Source organism: Triticum dicoccoides, chromosome 4A (genome assembly GCF_002162155.2).
Source record: "Triticum dicoccoides isolate Atlit2015 ecotype Zavitan chromosome 4A, WEW_v2.0, whole genome shotgun sequence".
Lineage (NCBI taxonomy): Eukaryota > Viridiplantae > Streptophyta > Magnoliopsida > Poales > Poaceae > Triticum > Triticum dicoccoides.
In genome coordinates, this window is record NC_041386.1 from 559,919,649 (window position 1) to 559,930,380 (window position 10,732).

A 10,732-nucleotide genomic window follows, 5' to 3' on the forward strand; every position below is an offset into this window, starting at 1 on the left:
TTGTTATAGTGTAGGTAGACCGCCTGCCAAGTTTCATCGCATTCGGAGTCCGTTTGACGCCCCAACAGATAAATATAGCGGCAATAGTAGTCGGTCAAAACGTCGGACGTTTTCGGTCTCCGGAAACAGTCGCCGGGTCTCTCTCTCTTCTCTTCTCTCAGCTCGAGCCCTTCTGCACAGTCCGCTGACAACCGTCAGGCCCTGAAACCCTCTCTGCACACTGCTTCGAACCCCTCACGTGCACGTCCGAAACTGTCCCGGACCCGACCCGGACAATCGTTACCGCTGTGTCCGGATCATCCCCTAACATCTATAAAACATCTCCGTTTTATTTATTGGACTTCCAAACCTATATTTTTCTCAGACGTCCGATTTAGATCGAAGGGCTTCCATTAGTCTGCATATAGACCCACTCACTATTTAAACCAGCAACCCTAAAACCTAGGAGTTTGTCCCATCGCCGCCGCCATCTGACCAAATCCCCCCTTGGGATCTCCCCTGCCCGATCCAACCCACCAACCAGCGCAACCCCCTCCTCCTCTGCTCGACCTCCAGCCTGCACCCGCATGGAGCTCCTATGCGCCCGAGCTGCACCAGGCCTGAGCGACCCCGCCGGAGAGTGCCACCGCCGGAGCTGCTCCGTTCCTCGCCCGAACCAGCATGCCATCCTCACCGCCGTGCCCATTCTCTCTCCGGCGTTGAAGCTCTCTCTGCCTCACTGGACTCTCTCTATTTTTTCTCTGTAACAGCGATGCCGCCGTCTTCTTCTCGAAGGAGTACCTCGACAAGAACGTCGCCCGCGGTGCCCCGATCTTCCCCGGCGCGACCCCGTTCCGCTGATGCCCCTGCGCCATGCTGCCATGCCCAGCCGCTGCTGTTGCAAGTTATGCTGCCGGCGGCCGCGACCCGCTCCGTCCTGGCCTTTCTGCAGCCGTCCCGGTCTTCTCCGCGCGCCCGGATTCCACGTCCTCGACCGGATCCGTGCTCCATCCCGCTATTCCCACGATCGCCTCGCCGTCCTTCCCTGCAGCCCGCCGTTGTTGTCCCGTGCGCCGCCCCTGTTTGTCTGCAGCGAGCATGTCATCGCGCGTTGACTCAGGTCGAGTCGCTTCCCTGCCTGCCTCGCAAAGGCCCAGCGCGCCCTCCTGCAACCTCCCTGGCAACTGGGCCTCGGCCCATGGTGAGGCCAGCTGCGTGCCCTCTTTCTTGTTTCCATTGTTGGGCCGGCTAGATTCGGCCCGAGATGTATTTTTTTCCGCATAATGTTTTAGCTAATTTCCTAAGTACTGCCAGTTTTGCAGAAATACCCTTGAACTTCATACATATTTTAACTCACAAACTAAGCATCACATGTAAAAACTTAATATATGAAAGTTTCTTAGAATTTTGTGTAGTTTCATAATATGTCTTTTTCATCCATGTTTAAAATGTCTAAAATTTTGTTTGTGGTTATTTTGCCTAATGCCATGCTAAAATGCTTTAATTCATAACTATTTAACCGTAACTCGGAATTTAATAAACTTTATATATAAATGGGGTAGAAAAATGCCTAGTTTATCATGGTGACTTTACTTTGCATGTTTAACAACCCTAAAATGGTGTTCAGGGCAGAACAGCACCAAACCTAATATATGCATATGGGGATATACCAGAATTGGTGTTCGTTGCTTCCAGCCTCATTTAAACTTGACTAGATAGGTAGTTTTATTTTGCGTCACCCTCTTGCCATGTTTAAAAACATTTAATATTGTTGGGTACATAAACGAGATCGAACTAAATAACTTGTCGTTGTGTTTCGTCAATATGCAACTCGTTGCATATTGGGCTCCACTTAATTTGTAGGGTTGCTTGTGCATTTTTCCATGCCATGCCTCTTTAAACCAGACATGCATCATACTTGATTGTGCTTCATGCCATGATTATATGGTGGTTGTTTACTATGTTGTTTGCTTCTTTCCGGTGTTGCTTCTTCGGGTTGGTTCCGATAACGTCGCGTTTATGAGGAACCGTTCGACTATGTCCGTTTGTCTTCTTCCTGGACTCGTTCTTCTTCCTTGCGGGATTTCAGGCAAGATGACCATACCCTCGAAATCACTTCTATCTTTGCTTGATAGTTGCTCGCTCTATTGCTATGCCTTTGCTGCGATACCTACCACTTGCTTATCATGCCTCCCATATTGTTGAACCAAGCCTCTAACCCACCTTGTCCTAGCAAACCATTGTTTGGCTATGTTACCACTTTGCTCAGCCCCTCTTATAGCGTTGTTAGTTGCAGGTGAAGATTGAAGTTTGTTCCTTGTTGGAACATGGATATGTTGTTCCTTGGTGGAACATGTTTACTTGTTGGGATATCACAATATCTCTTATTTAATTAATGCATCTATATACTTGGTAAAGGGTGGAAGGCTCGGCCTTATGCCTGGTGTTTTGTTCCACTCTTGCCGCCCTAGTTTCCGTCATATCAGTGTTATGTTCCTGGATTTTGCGTTCCTTATGCGGTTGGGTTATAATGGGAACCTCCTGATAGTTTGCTTTGAATAAAACTCCTCCAGCAAGGCCCAACCTTGGTTTTACCATTTGCCACCTAGCCTTTTCTTTTCCCTTGGGAGTCGCGCTCTCGAGGGTCATCATTATTTTAACCCCCCCGGGCCAGTGCTCCTCTGAGTGTTGGTCCACCTTGTCAGCCGCCGGTGGCCACCAGGGGCAACTCTGGGCTGGCCTACCGGAAGTTTGGAAAATCCGGTGTGCCCTGAGAACGAGATATGTGCAGCTCCTATCAGGATTTGTCGGCACATTCGGGTGGCTTTGCTGGTCTTGTTTTACCACTGTCGAAATGTCTTGTAACCGGGATTCTGAGTCTGATCGGGTCTTCCCGCTAGAAGGAATATCCTTCATTGACCGTGAGAGCTTGTGATGGGCTAAGTTGGGACACCCCTGCAGGGTTTTGAACTTTCGAAAGACGTGCCCGCGGTTATGGGCAGATGGGAATTTGTTAATGTCCGGTTGTAGAAAACCTGAAGTTGACCTTAATTAAAATACATCAACCGCGTGTGTAACCGTGATGGTCTCTTCTCGGCAGGGTCCGGGAAGTGAACACGGTGTTGGAGTTATGCTTGACGTAGGTTGTTCTAGGATCACTTCTTGATCATAGTTGTTTGATCGTGCTTTGCCTTCTCTTCTCGCTCTCTTGTGCGTATGTTAGCCACCATATATGCTAGTCGCTTGTTGCAGCTCCACCTCATACCTTTTACCTTACCTATAAGCTTAAATAGTCTTGATCGCGAGGGTGTGAGATTGCTGAGTCCCCGTGACTCACAGATACTTCCAAAACCAGTTTGCAGGTGCCGATGCTACCGAGCAGGTGACGCAAACAAGCTCAAGGAGGAGTTCGATGAAGATCTTGTCCTTTGTGTTGTTTCGTCCTAGTTGATCAGTAGTGGAGGCCAGTCGGGACGATCGGGGATCTGTGTAGCATTTGAGGTAGTCTTCTTTAATTTTGGGTTCCGTAGTCGGACCTTGATTGTATCTGGTTGATGTAATGCTTTATTCATGTAATTGTGTGTAGTGGAGACTGTAAGCCAACTATGTATCTTTTCCCTTATTGTATGACATGGGTTGTTTGCAAAGATTACCTCACTTGCAACATTGCTTTCAATGCGGTTATGCCTCTAAGTCGTGCTTCGACATGTGGGAGATATAGCCACATCGAGGGCGTTACAAGGCGGCCGGCCTGGGAGAGGCGCGCCAAGAGGAGGAGTCCTACTCCCACTAGGAGTAGGACTCCTCCTTTTCCTAGTAGGAGTAGGAGAGGGGAAAGGAAAGGGAGAGGAGGAGAAGGAAAGAGGGGGCCGGCCCCGCTTGCCCTAAACCAATTTGGTTTGGGCCTTCGGGGGGGGGGCACGCCCCACACTCCCCTTGCTTCCCTTGGTGCTCCGGTATATGTCCGAAACCTTTTCGGTGCCCGAACATAGTCGTCCAATATATTGATCTTTATGTCTCGACCATTTCGAGACTCCTCGTCATGTCCGTGATCATATCCGGGACTTCGAACTACCTTTGGTACATCAAAACACAAAAACTCATAATACCGATCGTCACCGAACTTTAAGCGTGCAGACCCTACGGGTTCGAGAACTATGTAGACATGACCGAGACACGTCTCCGGTCAATAACCAATAACGGAACCTGGATGCTCATATTGGCTCCCACATATTCTACAAAGATCTTTCTCGGTCAAACCGCATAACAACATACGTTGTTCCCTTTCTCATCAGTATGTTACTTGCCCGAGATTCGATCGTCGGTATCTCAATACCTAGTTCAATCTCGTTACCGGCAAGTCTCCTTACTCGTTCTGTACTACATCATGCCACGACTAACTCATTAGTTACAAAGGTGGCAAGGCTTATAGTGATGTGCATTATCGAGTGGGCCCAGAGATACCTCTCTGACAATTGGAGTGACAAATCCTAATCTCGAAATACGCCAACTCAACAAGTACCTTCGGAGACACCAGTAGAGAACCTTTATAATCACTCAGTTACGTTGTGATGTTTTGTAGCACACAAAGTGTTCCTCCGGTAAACGGGAGTTGCATAATCTCATAGTCATAGTAACATGTCTAAGTCATGAAGAAAGCAATAGCAACATACTAAACGATCAAGTACTAAGCTAACGGAATGGGACAATTCAATCACATCATTCTCCTAATGATGTGATCCCGTTAATCAAATGACAACTCATGTCTATGGCTAGGAAACATAACAATCGTTGATCAATGAGCTAGTCAAGAAGAGGCATACTAGTGACACTCTGTTTGTCTATGTATTCACACATGTATCATGTTTCCGGTTAATACAATTCTAGCATGAATAATAAATAGTTATCATGATATAAGGAAATAAATAATAACTTTATTATTGCCTCTAGGGCATATTTCCTTCAGTCTCCCACTTGCACTAGAGTCAATAATCTAGATTACACAGTAATGATTCTAACACCCATGGAGCCTTGGTGCTGATCATGTTTTTCTCGTGGAAGAGGCTTAGTCAACGGGTCTGCAACATTTAGATCCATATGTATCTTGAAAATCTCAATGTCTCCCACATGGACTTGATCCCGGATGGAGTTGAAGCGTCTCTTGATGTGCTTGGTTCTCTTGTGTAATCTGGATTCCTTTGCCAAGGCAATTGCAGCAGTATTGTCACAAAAGATTTTCAGTGGACCCGATGCATTAGATATGACACCTATATCGGATATGAACTCCTTCATCCAGACTCCTTCATTTGCTGCTTCCAAAGCAGCAATGTACTCCGCTTCACATGTAGATCCCGCCATGACGCTCTGTTTAGAACTGCTCCAACTGATAGCTCCACCGTTCAATATAAACAAGTATCCGGTTTGCGATTTAGAATCGTCCGGATCAGTGTCAAAGCTTGCATCAACATAACCATTTACGGTGAGCTCTTTGTCACCTCCATAAACGAGAAATATATCCTTAGTCCCTTTCACGCACTTCAGGATGTTCTTGACCGCTGTCCAGTGATCCACTCCTGGATTACTTTGGTACCTCGCTGCTAAACTAATAGCAAGGCACACATAAGGTCCGGTACACATCATTGCATACATGATAGAGCCTATGGCTGAAGCATAGGACCATCTTTCATTTTCTCTCTATCTTCTGCAGTGGTCGGGCATTGAGTCTTACTCAACTTCACACCTTGTAACACAGGCAAGAACCCTTTCTTTACCTGATCCATTTTGAACTTATTCAAAACTTTGTCAAGGTATGTGCTTTGTGAAAGTCCAATTAAGCGTCTTGATCAATCTCTATAGATCTTGATGCCCAATATGTAAGCAGCTTCACCGAGGTCTTTCGTTGAAAAACTCTTATTCAAATATCCTTTTATGCTATATAGAAAGTCTATATCATTTCCAATCAACAATATGTCATCCACATATAATATTAGAAATGCTACAGAGCTCCCACTCACTTTATTGTAAATACTGGCTTCTCCAAATGTCTGTATAAAACCATATGCTTTGATCACACTATCAAAACATTTATTCCAACTCCGAGAGGCTTGCACCAGTCCATAAATGGATCGCTGGAGCTTGCACACTTTGTTAACACCTTTTGAATCGATAAAACCTTCAGGTTGCATCATATACAACTCTTCTTCCAGAAATCCATTTAGGAATGTAGTCTTTACATCCATTTGCGAAATTTCATAATCATAAAATGCGGCATTAGCTAACATGATTCGGACGGACTTAAGCATCACTACGGGTGAGAAGGTCTCATCATAGTCAACTCCTTGAACTTGTCGAAAACCTTTCGCAACAAGTCGAGCTTTGTAGATAGTAACATTACCATCAGCGTCTGTCTTCTTCTTGAAGATCCATTTATTTTCGATGGCTTGCCGATCATCGGGCAAGTCAACCAAATTCCACACTTTGTTCTCATACATGGATCCCATCTCAGATTTCATGGCCTCAAGCCATTTTGCGGAATCTGGGCTCATCATCGCTTCCTCATAGTTTGTATGTTCGTCATGGTCTAGCAACATGACCTCCAGAACAGGATTACCATACCACTCTCGTGCGGATCTTGCTCTGGTTATCCTACGCTTTCGATAGTAACTTGATCTGAAGTTTCATGATCATCATCATTGGCTTCCTCACTAATTGGTGTAGGTGTCACAGGAACCGTTTTTTTGTGATGAACTACTTTCCAATAAGGGAGCAGGTACAATTACCTCATCAAGTTCTAGTTTCCTCCCACTCACTTCTTTCGAGAGAAACTCCTTCTCTAGAAAGGATCCATTCTTAGCAATGAATGTCTTGCCTTCGGATCTGTGATAGAAGGTGTACCCAACAGTTTCCTTTGGGTATCCTATGAAGACACATTTCTCCGATTTGGGTTCGAGCTTATTATGTTGAAGCTTTTTCACATAAGCATCGCAGCCCCAAACTTTAAGAAATGACAACTTTGGTTTCTTGCCAAACCATAGTTCATAAGGCGTCGTCTCAACGGATTTTGATGGTGCCCTATTTAACGAGAATGCAGCCGTCTCTAAAGCATAACCCCAAAATGATAGCGGTAAATCAGTAAGAGACATCATAGATCACACCATATCTAGTAAAGTACGATTATGATGTTCGGACACACCATTGCACTGTGGTGTTCCAGGTGGCGTGAGTTGCGAAACTATTCCGCATTGTTTCAAATGTAGACCAAACTCGTAACTCAAATATTCTCCTCCAAGATCAAATCGTAGAAACTTTATTTTCTTGTTACGATGATTTTCCACTTCACACTGAAATTCTTTGAACTTTTCAAATGTTTCAGACTTATGTTTCATTAAGTAGATATACCCATATCTGCTCAAATCATCTGTGATGGTGAGAAAATAACGATGCCCGCCGCGAGCCTCAATATTCATCGGACCACATACATCAGTATGTATGATTTCCAACAAGTTTGTTCCTCGCTCCATTGTACCGGAGAACGGCGTTTTAGTCATCTTGCCCATGAGGCATGGTTCACAAGTACCAAGTGATTCTAGAAGTCCATCAGTATGGAGTTTCTTCATGCGCTTTACACCAATATGACCTAAACGGCAGTGCCACAAATAAGTTGCACTATCATTATCAACTCTGCATCTGTTGGCTTCAACATTATGAATATGTGTGTCACTACTATCGACATTTAACACAAATAGAACACTCTTCAAGGGTGCATGACCATAAAATATATTACTCATATAAATAGAACAACCATTATTCTCGGGTTTAAAAGAATAACCAACTCGCGTCAAACAAGATCCAGATATAATGTTCATGCTCAACGCTGACACCAAATAACAATTATTAAGGTCTAAAACTAATCCCGAAGGTAGATGTAGAGGTAGCGTGCCGACAGCGATCACATCGACTTTGGAACCATTTCCCACGCGCATCGTCACCTCGTCCTTAGCCAATCTTCGCTTAATCCGTAGTCCCTATTTCGAGTTGCAAATATTAGCAATAGAACCAGTACCAAATATCGAGGTACTACTGCGAGCTCTGGTAAGGTACACATCAATAACATGTATATAACATATACCTTTGTTCACCTTGCCATCATTCTTATCCGCCAAATACTTGGGGCAGTTCCGCTTCTAGTGACCAGTTCCTTTGCAGTAGAAGCACTCAGTCTCAGGTTTAGGTCCAAATTTGGGTTTCTTCTCTTGAGCAACAACTTGCTTGTCGTTATTCTTGAAGTTCCCCTTCTTCTTCCCTTTACCCTTTTTCTTGAAACTGGTGGTTTTGTTAACCATCAACACTTGATGCTCCTTTTTAATTTCTACTTCCGCGGCATTTAGCATGCGAAGAGCTCGGGAATTGTCTTATCCATCCCTTGCATATTATAGTTCATCACTAAGCTCTTGTAGCTTGGTGGCAGTGATTGGAGAATTATGTCAATAACACTATCATCCGGAAGATTAACTCCGAGTTGAATCAAGTGATTGCAGTACCCAGACATTCTGAGTATATGCTCACTAACAGAACTATTCTCCTCCATCTTGCAGTTGTAGAACTTATTGGAGACTTCATATCTCTCAATCCGGGCATTTGCTTGAAATATTAATTTCAACTCCTGGAACATCTCATATGCTCCATGATGTTCAAAACGTCGTTGAAGTCCCGGTTCTAAGCCGTAAAGCATGGCACATTGAACTATCGAGTAGTCATCAATTTTACTCTGCCAGACGTTCTTAACGTCATCAGCAGCATCTGTAGCAGGCCTGGCACCCAACGGTGCTTCGAGGACATAATTCTTCTGTGCAGCAATGAGGATAATCCTCAAGTTATGGACCCAGTCCGTGTAATTGCTACCATCATCTTTCAACTTTGCTTTCTCAAGGAACACATTAAAATTCAACGGAACAACAGTACGGGCCATCTATCTACAATAACATAGACAAGCAAAATACTATCAGGTACTAAGTTCATGATAAATTTAAGTTCAATTAATGGTATTACTTAAGAACTCCCACTTAGATAGACATCCCTCTAATCATCTAAGTGATCACGTGATTCATATCAAGTAAACCCTAACAGATCATCACGTGAAGTAGAGTAGTTTTCAATGGTGAACATCACTATGTTGATCATATCTACTATATGATTAACGCTCGACCTTTCTGTCTCAGTGTTCCGAGGCCATATCTACATATGCTAGGCTCGTCAAGTTTAACCCGAGTATTCTGCGTGTGGAAAACTGTCTTACACCCGTTGTAGAGGAACGTTGAGCTTATCACACCCGATCATCACATGGTGTCTCGGCACGACGAACTTTGGCAATGGTGCATACTCAGGGAGAACACTTTTACCTTGAAATTTAGTGAGAGATCATCTTATAATGCTACCGTCAAACAAAGCAAAATAAGATGCATAAGGATAAACATCACATGCAATCAATATAAGTGATATGATATGGCCATCATCATCTTGTGCCTTTGATCTCCATCTCCAAAGCACCGTCATGATCACCATCGTCACCGGCGCTACACCTTGATCTCCATCGTAGCATCGTTGTCGTCTCGCCAACTATTGCTTCTACGACTATCGCTACCGCTTAGTGATAAAGTAAAGCAATTACAGGGCGATTGCATTGCATACAATAAAGCGACAACCATATGGCTCCTGCCAGTTGCCGATAACTCCGTTACAAAACATGATCATCTCATACAATAAATATAGCATCATGTCTTGACCATATCACATCACAACATGCCCTGCAACAACAAGTTAGACATCCTCTACTTTCTTGTTGCCAGTTTTACGTGGCGGCTACGGGCTCAGCAAGAACCATTCTTACCTACGCATCAAAACCACAATGATAGTTCGTCAAGTTAGTGCTGTTTTAACCTTCACAAGGACCGGGTGTAGCCACACTCGGTTCAACTAAAGTTGGAGAAACTGACACCCGCCAGCCACCTGTGTGCACAGCATGTTGGTAGAACCAGTCTCGTGTAAGAGTACGCGTAATGTCAGTCCGGGCCGCTTCATCCAACAATACCGCCGAACCAAAGTATGACATGCTGGTAAGCAGTATGACTTGTATCGCCCACAACTCACTTGTGTTCTACTCATGCATATAACATCTACGCAATAACCTGGCTCGGATGCCACTGTTGGGGAACGTAGTAATTTCAAACAATTACCTACGCACACACAGGATCATGGTGATGCATAGCAATGAGAGGGGAGAGTGTGTCCACGTACCCTCGTAGACCGAATGCGGAAGCGTTGGCACAACGCGGTTGATGTAGTCGTACATCTTCACGATCCGACCGATCCAAGTACCGAACGCACGGCACCTCCGAGTTGTGCACACGTTCAACTTGATGACGTCCCATGAGCCCCGATCTAGCAAAGCTTCACAGGAGAGTTTCGTCAGCATGACGGCATGGTGACGGTGATGATGATGCTACCTATGCAGGGCTTCGCCTAAGCACTGCTACGATATGATCGAGGTGGATTATGGTGGAGGGGGGCACCGCACACGGCTAAGAGATCAATGATCAATTGTTGTGTCTATGGGGTGCCCCCTGCCCCCATATATAAAGGAGCAAGGGGGAGGAGGCGCCCGGCCAGGGAGAGGTGCGCCAAGAGGGGGAGTCCTACTACCACTAGGAGTAGGAGAGGGGAAGGAAAGGGAGAGGAGGAGAAGGAAAGAGGGGGC